Source organism: Clytia hemisphaerica, unplaced genomic scaffold, assembly GCF_902728285.1.
Source record: "Clytia hemisphaerica strain Z4C2 unplaced genomic scaffold, Clytia hemisphaerica genome assembly, whole genome shotgun sequence".
Classification (NCBI taxonomy): Eukaryota; Metazoa; Cnidaria; class Hydrozoa; order Leptothecata; family Clytiidae; genus Clytia; species Clytia hemisphaerica.
Window position 1 is genome coordinate 365,691 of NW_027104287.1, and position 11,769 is coordinate 377,459.

Here is an 11,769-nt window from a genome sequence, read left to right on the forward strand (position 1 = left end):
TACTAATAATAAACACAAATAATGATACGGGATTTAGTTTGTATAAACGACTGGAAGAATCCGGTGTTCCAGCCTTATAGATACCGGGCCTAGCTACGCAGAAACTTGCGTAGCGACAACAAGCAACAACAAGCTCTCAAAATAAAATCAACTCAAATGAAACATTTTTAACACACAAATCCACACACATTTTATTTTCAAGAATTTTTTTTGAGCGGGAAAAAATTTTAATTGCGATATTGACACTTTTTTTTGTTTGGAGTTAGTGCACAAAGGTTTCTAGACGACTAAAATTTACTTTTTTGCTTTATTTCTAATCCCGGGGGGGGGGGGGGGGGGTACTTAGGCAAAATGGGTGCTGGGTATGTGCGAGCCATAAGGGTACCTTTTCTCATTCCTCAAAAGTCTCTCAAAGGGGTACAAATTCAAAAGTTAGTCTCTGAAAGGGTCCCAAAATCACGAAAATCAAAAATTTCTCTCTCAAAGGGTCACGATTTCCAGAAATTTTGACCAAAATTTGGTGAAAATCAAACCAAAATTTGGAAAAAATGGACCAAAATTTAGGAAAAAGTCTCTCAAAGGGTACCAAAATCACCAAAATTTTGTCTCTCAAAGGGTCAATTTTCGATTTTCGGCTCGGACATACCCGTCACCCCGCAAACCTAGTACCCCCCCCCCGGGTTTCTAATATGTCTGAATTAGTCGTCGTCTAGCTTGCTAGACTAGATTAGACTAGAAATTTTCATCGCCGACACAATGGCGAGATTAGAGAGTTCATACACTAGGCTACGTCGAAACTCGAAGTTAAAAACTGAAGACCAAAAACTTTGAAGGCATTTACGCTAAAAAAGTTTGTCATGTCTAAAAATATAACAAACTGGCAATTTTTTAAACATTTTAATGTTGTTTTTTTTCATAATATTTCAAAACAATACACAAATAAATAAAAGTTTAATAACTTCAATAATCACTTTTAAGTCCTCAAAGTAGAAAGTAGAAGCCATTCAAAAGAGGAGAAGCTAGTCTAAAATTAAAAAAACTCGCACAGACAAACAGACAGACAGATCAACGCGCTAAAACAAGGAATACAGATGATTACACCTGAAAAAAAAAGGTTTTATATATCAATTTTTGTTTTCTTTTTATTCTTCTATATAGTAGAGGGCATTTTGTAAAATCGCTCGACTGTTTTGTTAGAAGCACTTGTTATACATTATATTCAGCTAAGGGACGACCCTGTCTATATGCCCCGGACAGTCCGGGGCAAATGTCTGGGGTCTGAAAAAAATAACTTTTTCCCCGGACCTATGTCCGGGGCTCCAATTTTTGCGCCATAAATTTACCCCGGACGTATATTTTTTTTATAAACTAGGCAAGGTTAATAAATTAATTAAAAATAAAAAAACTAACTTTACTTACCTTTCTCTGTCTGATCAGGATCCATTTTTCAGCTTTCGGTTAGATTTTAGAATTTGATTGCTGAACAAACCACGCTTGAGATTTAAGGTTCAAATACAGGCCTCACACACGAAACGCCAAAATCAGGACATTACAAGATCTTTTGCTTGGAAGACGGCGTTTGTCCACGGAAGAATATTTCAATGAATTAGAAAGAAGCCCGCGCGGTCAGCGATTCTATAAAAAGCGACCGCGCGGGCTGTCTGGGGCGTCCGGGGTAGTCTCTCAAAAACAAATAATACGGACCCCAGGCACGCATCAAAAAAACCCCGGACTGTCCGGGGCATAGGCAGGGTCGTGCTAAGGGGTAGGGGAATCGAAATTTACTATGTTTCCAATTTTTTTTCGGACACTTTGGTGTGATTTTCGGACAAATATGACGGTCTCAGGCAAAATTCATAGGGTTAAAAATTAATGAAAATTTTAGCTCGAGAAAACGGAGACCTGTTGTATATTTTTGGAAAGCTCTCAAAAAATTAAGATTAGAGATATATTGCAGGTACAGTATATAGGTGATTTCAGTACCTAACTCGAGATATTGAGCTTCAAAAAGCGCAAAAACTGGACAAAATAGCTGTTTCTGGCTGAAAAACACGGTTTTCAAGGGTTAATATCTCGAGTTAGGTACAGAAATCACCTATACTCGCAATATATCTCTAATCTTAATTTTTTGAGAGCTTTCCAAAAATATACAACAGGTCTCCGTTTTCTCGAGCTAAAATTTTCATTAATTTTTAACCCTATGAATTTTGCCTGAGACCGTCATATTTGTCCGAAAATCACACCAAAGTGTCCGAAAAAAAATTGGAAACATAGTAATTTCGATTCCCCTACCCCTTAGCTTTCCAAAAATGTATAACAAGTGCTTCTAACAAAACAGTCAAGCGATTCCAAAAAATCGAACAAAATTCCCCCTACTATAATTTTTAAAATCATTTCAACAATATGGCTGTTCATATTTTTTAAAACAAACTTTGTACAATCTGCTGGAGAGAGTGTTTTGATAACGGGTTAACACCAGACGATCTCAATCAAACAGAATCGACGATGGAACCAGTCGAATTAAATCGAACGCAATCGACCGATTGAAATTCGATTGTTGAACGCAATCGAATCTCAATCGAATATTACCGTAATTTTCAGATTCTATTGATATTCGATTGATGTTCTCGATTGTGTTCAATTGCATTCGATCGTCGATTCATTGACCCCCTGATTGTTCAACACATAACTTCTACGGGAAATCGAAAGTAATTTCAGGTCGAACCAGTCGAACAACAATCGAACCAATCGAATATTACCCAAAATTTTGACGTTCGATTAAGATTCGATTGCGTTGGACAATCAAATTTCAATCGGTCAATTGCGTTCGATTTGGTTTGACTGGTTCGACTGTCGATTCCATTCGATTGAGATCGTCTGGTTAACACCACCACAGCACATCTCTTCAAACAGTATAGACCTAACTCTTCATACAAAATTACGTTTACGGGAAACACATATTTGGACTTTGTACCCTATGCTACACTAAAGTCCCGCAAAAGCGAGACGAAAATTAGTTTTTTGAAGTTTGCAAAAAAACGCCACATAGAAGTAAGCAAAAAGATCTTTCAAATTCAGTATGTGAATAGGGGAGGTCGTCAGTAGTCCGACATTTTTTAGTCCGACAGTAAAAATCAGTGAGGCTGGAACTTCGATTTTTGAGGATTACGATTTTACCAGCTTTTTAGCAATTTTTGCCTTGCTAACCCAAATCTCGCAACCTCTTTACCTTAAAGGAAGATCGAAGTAAGAGTTTTTCAGCGTTCCGAAAAAAACGCAAAGCAGAAATTTTTTCATCTTCACAGGATCGACTCTCAACAACAAAATACATTATTTGGTCTTTGGGTTTGTTTCTGACGTTTCTCCTTCAAAGAATATCGATCACTTTCCTTTTCCCCTTGAGTGCGCAAGAAAAAAATGATTAGCTCGCATTCTTGCGCGGGCGAATAAAGATGAGGCGACAATCTTGCACTGAGGGTGCTACTTAGTTTCCGCCCTATTTTGCGCTAACAATAGAATGGTCCAAATACAGGGGTATTCCAAATGATAAACGATGTCGTTCTGTAAGTGTTTATTTTCTGAGAGATAAAAATAGTATATTGAATATTATTAACTTATTTATTTAAGTATTTTTGAGCCCGAATTTAAATATCTGGTTGAATAACAAACAAATGATAGCAGTTCTGTTGTTCCTCAAACCCCCGGGAAAAGTTTTTTTGCCGACTTAGCTATTTTACAAATTTCGGAAAAGAACTCCCATAGGAATTCCGATACATAACCCGATTGGTTCATTTCGAAACGGCTTCAAGAAAGTCATAATGGCAGATAATTTTAAAATTTTCTGAGTAAATGTGTGTAATTTATCGATGTTGATGGTTTGTTGATTCTTTAAAGAAAAAAGATAACAGGTATAGCTTTTTCTAATCCTGGAATATCGAGGTTCCACCTACACTGAAAATATCCGACGTGGATTTGACAAATGCGTCAGTATTCCGACAACGGGTCAAAAAAAAACATATACAACCATGATAAAACAAAATATGAATCGCTGAAGAGGAGGCACATCTTTTATAAGCAACCACGTGCTTATAAAAATCCAAAGTTCCGACTTTGAGGTTGTGCCCCTAAACCCGACTTCTCTTGAATTTTGGGAAGCTTATTGGATTAGGCTGTCAAAAGTCAAGAATTTGGATTTAGCTGTTTTTACGACCCTTCTTTTTTTTTGGGGGGGGGGCTGGAATTGAAGTTTGTGATTTACAACCCTTATAATACAGAACATAATTCTGAACATGCAAAAAAAAGGGACCCTTAAAGGCGGTGCATTCTTTTTGCTATAAATTTTCTTTACGCAAATTTGATTGGTCCTTTATTTCTAATTATGTTAAAATGTTGCCATAATAAACTTTTATTAATATTATCTCAGTGAAAAACCCTTATTCAACATTCGACACTCTAAAATCTTTTGTTTTCAGACAAAAGTGACGTCAGAAAAAAAAGACTTCTAAATTGTAAATTTATTTTATACCAATTATAGACTCGGACTATTTTACTGTCGGACTAGAAAGTGTCGGACTAGTGACATGCACCCGTGAATAGAGCAGTAAAAAATACAACTTTTCTATTTCCTTTTTTTTGCAAAAGTTCTAGGAATGAAAATAAAGGGATAATGATAATTGAATACTATCCACTGATGATCCGCGGCACTCTGCCCATTTCTGACAAAAGGAAGTAACTGATATTTTTATGAATTTTCATTTTTTTGGAAAAATGGATTCTTTGGGTCAAAACTTAATTTTTTTTAGCTTGGAAAAAAAAATTTTGTGTTGTCAATCTGTAAAATTTTTTGAATATATAAAGAAGTAACTGACAGGTTTCTGGAGAATGATTTCTGACAAAAAGAAGTAAATTCGACTGTTTTGCTTCTTTTTGTCAGAAAAAGTTGGGTCGATTTGTTTCTTACCTCAAAACTTCCATTTTTGCCATCTTTTACCCAAATGCCACCATCGTGTGAAACAAATGGAAAAAAAATGTTAAAAATGTAAAAGTCTACCATTTTGCGAACTCTTAGTTACGTCAATAATGGCCGCATAAATTATGTCGGAAATGTAAACAAACTAACAAGAAAACGAAAGTGAAACTCATCGTAATTATGCATTCGATTATTGCCGCCATTTACAATAACATTCTTCCACTTTTGACCCAGAATGCAGAAACAAATACGAATTTCTTTTTGCTTGGAAAAGCCTGGCAAACTTCCACTTTTGACACAAAGAACACAGATGATCAATGTAAATTAAGTTGGTAAAAATGTAAGTATTTTTTAACACTTTTGAACACATTTTCATGAAACAAATAGGAAAAAGGTGGCATAAGTGGCATAAGTGACATAAATGGTGCTGAAACAAATGGACCCCTTACTTCCTTTTGTCAGAAATATTCTTCAAAAAACTGGTCAGTTACTTCTTTCTTCAATTTCTTTTGGTTGAGGTTTACTGACAAAACAAGGGTCTTGTTTTTCTTTGCAACAGTGAGCATTGTGAGAAAAGCAGTGATGCTCAAAACTTATCTTCAATGAGTAGAACAATAATCAGTCATTTGTTTTTTGATATATCTGCATCCGATGCCAGCATAAAACGCGCTTGGTCAATTTTCTCAATTTCGACTTCATGTCAGTTACTTCCTTTTGTCAGAAATGGGCGGCATCGTAAAGCTAGAATTGCTTTGCGTACTTTTCGCTTGAGAAAATGATTGACAGATTGAAGTTTTTCACCCGCGCTGGGGTTCGTGGGCGTTCTGCTAGCGTTCTCGGCTCAATCCTCAGCCTGCGCTAACAATGGTAGACGTAACTGTGATAGATCATATTGATGGAAGTTGTTGGAATGTTTACAATCCTCTTGACAGAAAATCGTTTGTTTTATTGTCAATGATGACAGTGTCGTTTTTAATTTTGTTAGATCTGACATATTGACATGTGGATTTTTTAGCTGAACATTCCTTGGTGTGTACCAATATATCTTGTTTTTTTCCAACTATCCCACAAAAGAAACATGTTGTTTGCTTGTTTTTATTTGATGGTGGAGCTGGAGGCTGTCTATTAGTGTTAGGATTCTTTCTGGAATATTTGCCATATACTTTGTTGATCTTGCTTTCACCACTGATCTCTGAGGCGCTTTTGGCAGCGCTTTCTAGTCGCATGCCTTCTTTTCTCAGTGAGGCAAGGTCCCACGAGTTTTTTAATGCTTCTTCCCTGATCTCTTCGCTTGATGTCCCAATAATTGTTTGGTCTCAGACTGCGATTGTCAGAGCTGTACAATTTTGATTATCACATGTGAATTGGCAGTGTTTTGCTTCTTTCTCGACTCGGTTGCAGAAGGCTATGAAAATTTCTTCCTTCTCCTGGCATAGAGACCGGAAATGAAAGTGCTTCAAAGTCTGATTTTCAGTTGGTTTGTAGTACGATTGCATTGCCTCTTTGAATTGTTGCCGAGTGGCTTCTTTTCTGGCTTTTTCAATGGGTGATGCCATTGTCCAATTCGCTGACAAGTCTTTGTGATGAGTATATACCCAGAAATTTAGCGACCATATCCTTTGATTTCCATTGGTCGCTGATGTCGTCGTATTCTGCCATCGTTGGATTTCTGTTGTTGTTTCCAAATTTCCATCTTTGAATGGCAAAATCCAACGAGACTTTGGGCGGATCCGGGTACATAGCTGCGTATCTTAGCTCATAGTCTTGATAGTAGCTCATAGTCTTGATAGTAGCTCATAGTGTAAATATGATTTGTGTAACAAGTAGAGATACAAACCAAGAATTATGACTTGCTACCAAGGTAGTGTTGATGCACTATTACTTCATTTGATCCCAGCCAGCACAACAATATAGTGTTTTATCTTTGTCGCCAAGAATAATATGTCATATGTTGTATATATTTGTTATGTATTAATAGTATTAATTGACCCTGACTCTAAAATAAAAATAAAGTATATTAAAAGTACATTACCACTACGAATTTTTTTCCTATTTCGATTTAAAAGCCTACTCGATGCAAAAGAGAAATCGTCTATTTTTTAATACGCCGTTCATTAACTCAAATCAAATGATGGAGGTTCGGTGAAATGGTGGCCAAATTGCTGTCCCATGTTTTGTCAGATAGTCCCAAGTTAGAGCAGTTGACGGTTCAAATTTCACAACAGTATAGACTTAACTCTTCATACAAAAATGTCGGGAAAAACATATTTGGACTTTGTACCCTATGCTGCACGCAAGCACTTAAGTTAAAGTCCCGCAAAAGGACAAAAATCAGTTTTTTGAAGTTTGCAAAAAATTGCCACCAGTCAAGAACAAGTGCAAGTTAGATACCTTCGGCAATCTCCCCTACTTAGGAGAGTATCTTAAATTGGATACAAAAGAGTATCTAAAATACCAATCAACATCCTAGTTTGAATACTAAAAACCAAAAAACCTGTATTTTTCAACAACCAGAGACATCCGCGCCATCTTACCACTTCCAAGATGTAGATAATAAGCAAATGAGATTGTGTACTGAATTTCATCCAGTTTGGCTGGCGGAATGCAAAACTATAGCCCAAAACCACTCAAATGTGCTAACTAGCATACACGAATGCTTTTTTCGTGCGAAAATCACCCAGACCCCTTCCTTCTTTACGGCTACCATTTTGAAATTCAGATCTTTGCGGGCCATTCCGTAAAAAGAAAAACAAATCTTTAGCTCGTGTTCGCAAAATTTTAGGCTCTGAACGGCAGATTATTAAGGATGTTAATTTTCAAGGAACCCGCCAGAGAAACTACTTGAAATTTTGGTCAGTGGTGCAAATCTTGATGAAGAAAAGGTTTGCATAGTTTTCCAAACGCAGATCGAAGCAGTAACCTCAAAAATTCAGGTCAGAGTGTCTGCTCTCCTATCTAGGATACCTAAATCTGCCACATAGAAGATTATTCAAATTCAGTATGTGAATAGAGCAGTAAAAAACACAACTTTCCTATTTTTTCTTTTTTGTAAAAATTCCAGGAATGAAAATAAAGGTATAATGATAATAATACACCTTTCCCATAATTCAAACTTCTCAGAAATGGCCTGCGAAAATGTGCGCTCCACCGTTGTGTATAAAATTGTTTGGAGGTAAACGAACAGGTTTTTGCCTGCGAGGGGTTAGGGAAAGTGGGTTTTCAGCTTCTAACTTTTTATAGCGATCTTCTTTTGGCAAAAGATTTTCAGGGTGGTATAATATCATTAATCGCACAATGAGTTATTTTTTCTCATTTGGCGCCCCTTCAAAGAGAGCAATTAATCGCTAATTGCATCCTGTAGAGAGCAATTAATCGTTAATCACACTCTTCAATGACGGGCCAATGTTTACAAAATAGATTTCAATGTTTTTTCTTACATTTTTATTATCGAACGTTTTAATTGCATTCGAAACTAATTTTGTGAGCAAAAAATCTATAAGCAACAATAGAAGAAAAACATAAAGAGAAGAGAAAAATATAAAACTTTCAGTGTAATTTACTTTCCTAACGGGGAAAAAGTAGTGAAACCGATTGTGCGATTAGCTCGTAATCACATGATAACTCGTACAATTCGAAAATTGCACTCGTGATTTTTTTGTTTCGAATTTTCCTCGTCCTTTCGGACTCGGAAAATTAATAACAAAAAAATCACTCGTGCAATTAATCTCGAATTGCACTCGTTATCATGTGATTACATATACGAACAGATTGAACATACTAAAGAGGGGAATTTGTATGACAGAACTTAAGAAAAGCTCAAAAAAACTTTTCCTAAGGAAACGCAGGCAAAAACGGGTTAGTTTACCTCCAGAGCCCAAACAATGGAGAGCATCAAAATAATGCGCGCGCATAAGTTTTACGAATTACGGGAAAGGTGTATTGAATACTATCCACCAGCCCTGTGAATCCAGGTCGGCATTCGGCAATGCCGACTTGAAAGCCGACGTAACTTGAGCTGAAGTCAGCTTTTATTTGCCGACGTAATTTACACTCTAGGTCGGCGTGCCAACAATAGAAATGTTTTGGGTCAGCAAAGCCGACCTAAAGAGGAAAAATATTATTTGTTAGGTTAATCTAATTGTGTTATCATTTGATAACACATGATAATCGAGCCTCATTCCATTTTCTTTATAAAACATAAAACTTAATAACACAATTATAGAGCAGCTGAATTTGTTAGTTTGTTAATTTTCTTCCTATTTTGTCTTTGCCGACCTAAACAAGCTACTTAGGACGGCTTTGCCGACCTAAAATGACCCCTAGGTCGGCAAAATTTTGCCGGCCTACGTCCGGTTTTGGTTGGCACTTAAGTGCCGATATGATTTTGTCTGAATTCACAGGGCTGCTATCCACTGATGATCTGCGGCACTATCATAAAGCTAGAATTGCTTCGCGTACTCTTTGCTTAAGAAAATGATTAAAGATTGAAGTTTTTCACCCGCCCCGGAGCTGGCTCAATCCTCGGACCGCGCTAAAAATGGTAGACTTAGCTGTGATAGATCATTTCGATGGAAGTTGTTGGAATGTTTATAAGGCTCTTGACAGAAAATCCTTTGTTTTATTGTCAATGATGACAGTGTCGTTATTAATTTTGTTAGATCTGACATATTGATGTTTGTAAGCAGTTGTAAGTGCACTTTATAGTTTTGATTCCCATTGAAGAATCATATTCTGTTAAGTGAATTTTCGCCATGTTAAAAATCATATTCTGGATTTCATGTTATTAGATCCTGCTTTAGAGCTTTAGAGCTAGCCTGCACAATAACGACTTTCTTTTAATACGGAAACCAAACAAGTGAGAACAAGTCATTTAAACTAAAAGTCAGCACTCTGTGGTTGTGACGTAGGTTTTGTAATCGAATTTCACAGTTTCTTGTTTCTACGTCATTTTTCTTGTTTCTGCGTCACAGAGGCACTGTGGTATAGTGGTCATTGACTTTGGTTGCTTGCTGCATAGGCGACTGAGGTTCAGTTCAGGGTGCTGACGGGGCGCTAATTGAAAGCGTCTATAGTTGCAAAAATGGGCCTCTAAGCCTCCTGCTACTCAACCAAATAGAAAAATGGAAATATAAATTTAAACATCTTAGTAGGAGAATGTGTCATTTAAGGAATTTTATAACACTTCATGGCAGAAAACGAAAGTTTCTTCGTTTTTCATTTATGCATCTATGGTCAATGGTAGGGCGGTGTCGGAAGTCCTGTATTTTCCCGCGGGACAAAAGACGCGACAAGGAAAAATGTATAAAATTCAGAATTTTAGTATCTAAATGATAAAGTAACATATCTACGCAGGGGGGGGGGTCGGTAGTAAAATCTCAGACATATATGAGTAGTAAAAGGATTTTTACGAATTTTTACATACCACCACCCAGACTCTTGGAAAAGATATTTTACTACCCTGGTAGTAAAAGTTTTTGGGACAATTTGTCATGGAGACCACCTATTTTTTGTTTGCTTTCCGGACTGATTTTGCAAAAAAAGCTAAAAAATGATTATTTCTGTGACACATTTTTCACGTAGTGCAAAAATCAATGTTTTTCCCTTAGAATTAAAGTCTTTTTTATATTGACAAAAAATTCGAGAATTTTTTGTTTGCAGCAAAACTTTCCAACAGAAAAATTTTTCAAATTATAAAAAATTTCTCAAATTATAAAAAATTTCAGATTTTTTCAGAAAAAGTCATCCAAAAAATTAAAAGAATTATAAAAAATAGCTAAAATTTGCTAATTTTACCAACATTTAACCCATAGATACCACCCATTTTAGTATTTAAGTACCCTGGGTAGTAAATAAAATTTTCGATTTTTCGTCACACCACCACCGTAGTAAACGTCATTATGTCAGAGATTTTACTACCGACCCCCCCCCCTGATCTACATGTTTTTTTCTTCTTAGTAGAAACGAATTTATTCACCTTTGCATTGCAGAAAAAACAGAAGTCTTTAACGTTCTTTGTTTATTCGCAATCTTCGATTTTCAGAGCTAGGGTAGCCCTGATTGTTGTGAACAAGATCATGGCACCCAAATTTTGAAAAACCATGGTTACTTTTGTTAAGATTACAATAGAGCAAATTGCTCCCGTAACAAATGGTTTTTTGAGCTTGAAAAATTTTGAAATCTTTCGATCAGTTGGGTTCCGGCATTGTCTTCGAGCAAATTTGAATTAAAGAAGTTAGTAAACCCAAAATTTTTCAAGTAATCTCAGGATCTCAGGATCTAAAAGCTCACAAATGTTCCAATAATGCTGAGAATATAGCCTGGAAGTACTGAAACTGCAATTCTTGCCTGATCTTTAAATATTGAAAAACGTTAAAATAGCAAAAAAGTGCCAATATATTTTGACGCTGATTGTAGAGATAACACAATTGAATTTAAGGTCATAAAACCTATACTATTTTGGTACTTATACTTGTAGTAGGTATGAAAAAAATCATTTTCTTCTTCATGGTTAGAGCCCAAAGAAATCTTAAGGCCCTCAAAGTTTTAATCTAGGTTTTAAGGTGTATTTTGATTTTAACATGACAGTTTTGAAAATATTTAGGTCACAATGATCCAATTGCAACATTAGCAGTGAATCACTGTTCAAAATTTGAGATCGAAAGGACTATTTTATAAAAAGTTATTGGAGAAAAACCATTTTCTAGGAACCATAAACAGCGTACTTTCAACACAAAAAGTTTCAGCCTAAAATTCCACCTAAATTTTCAGATAGGGGGTACTCTATTTTTTGTAGGTTTTAG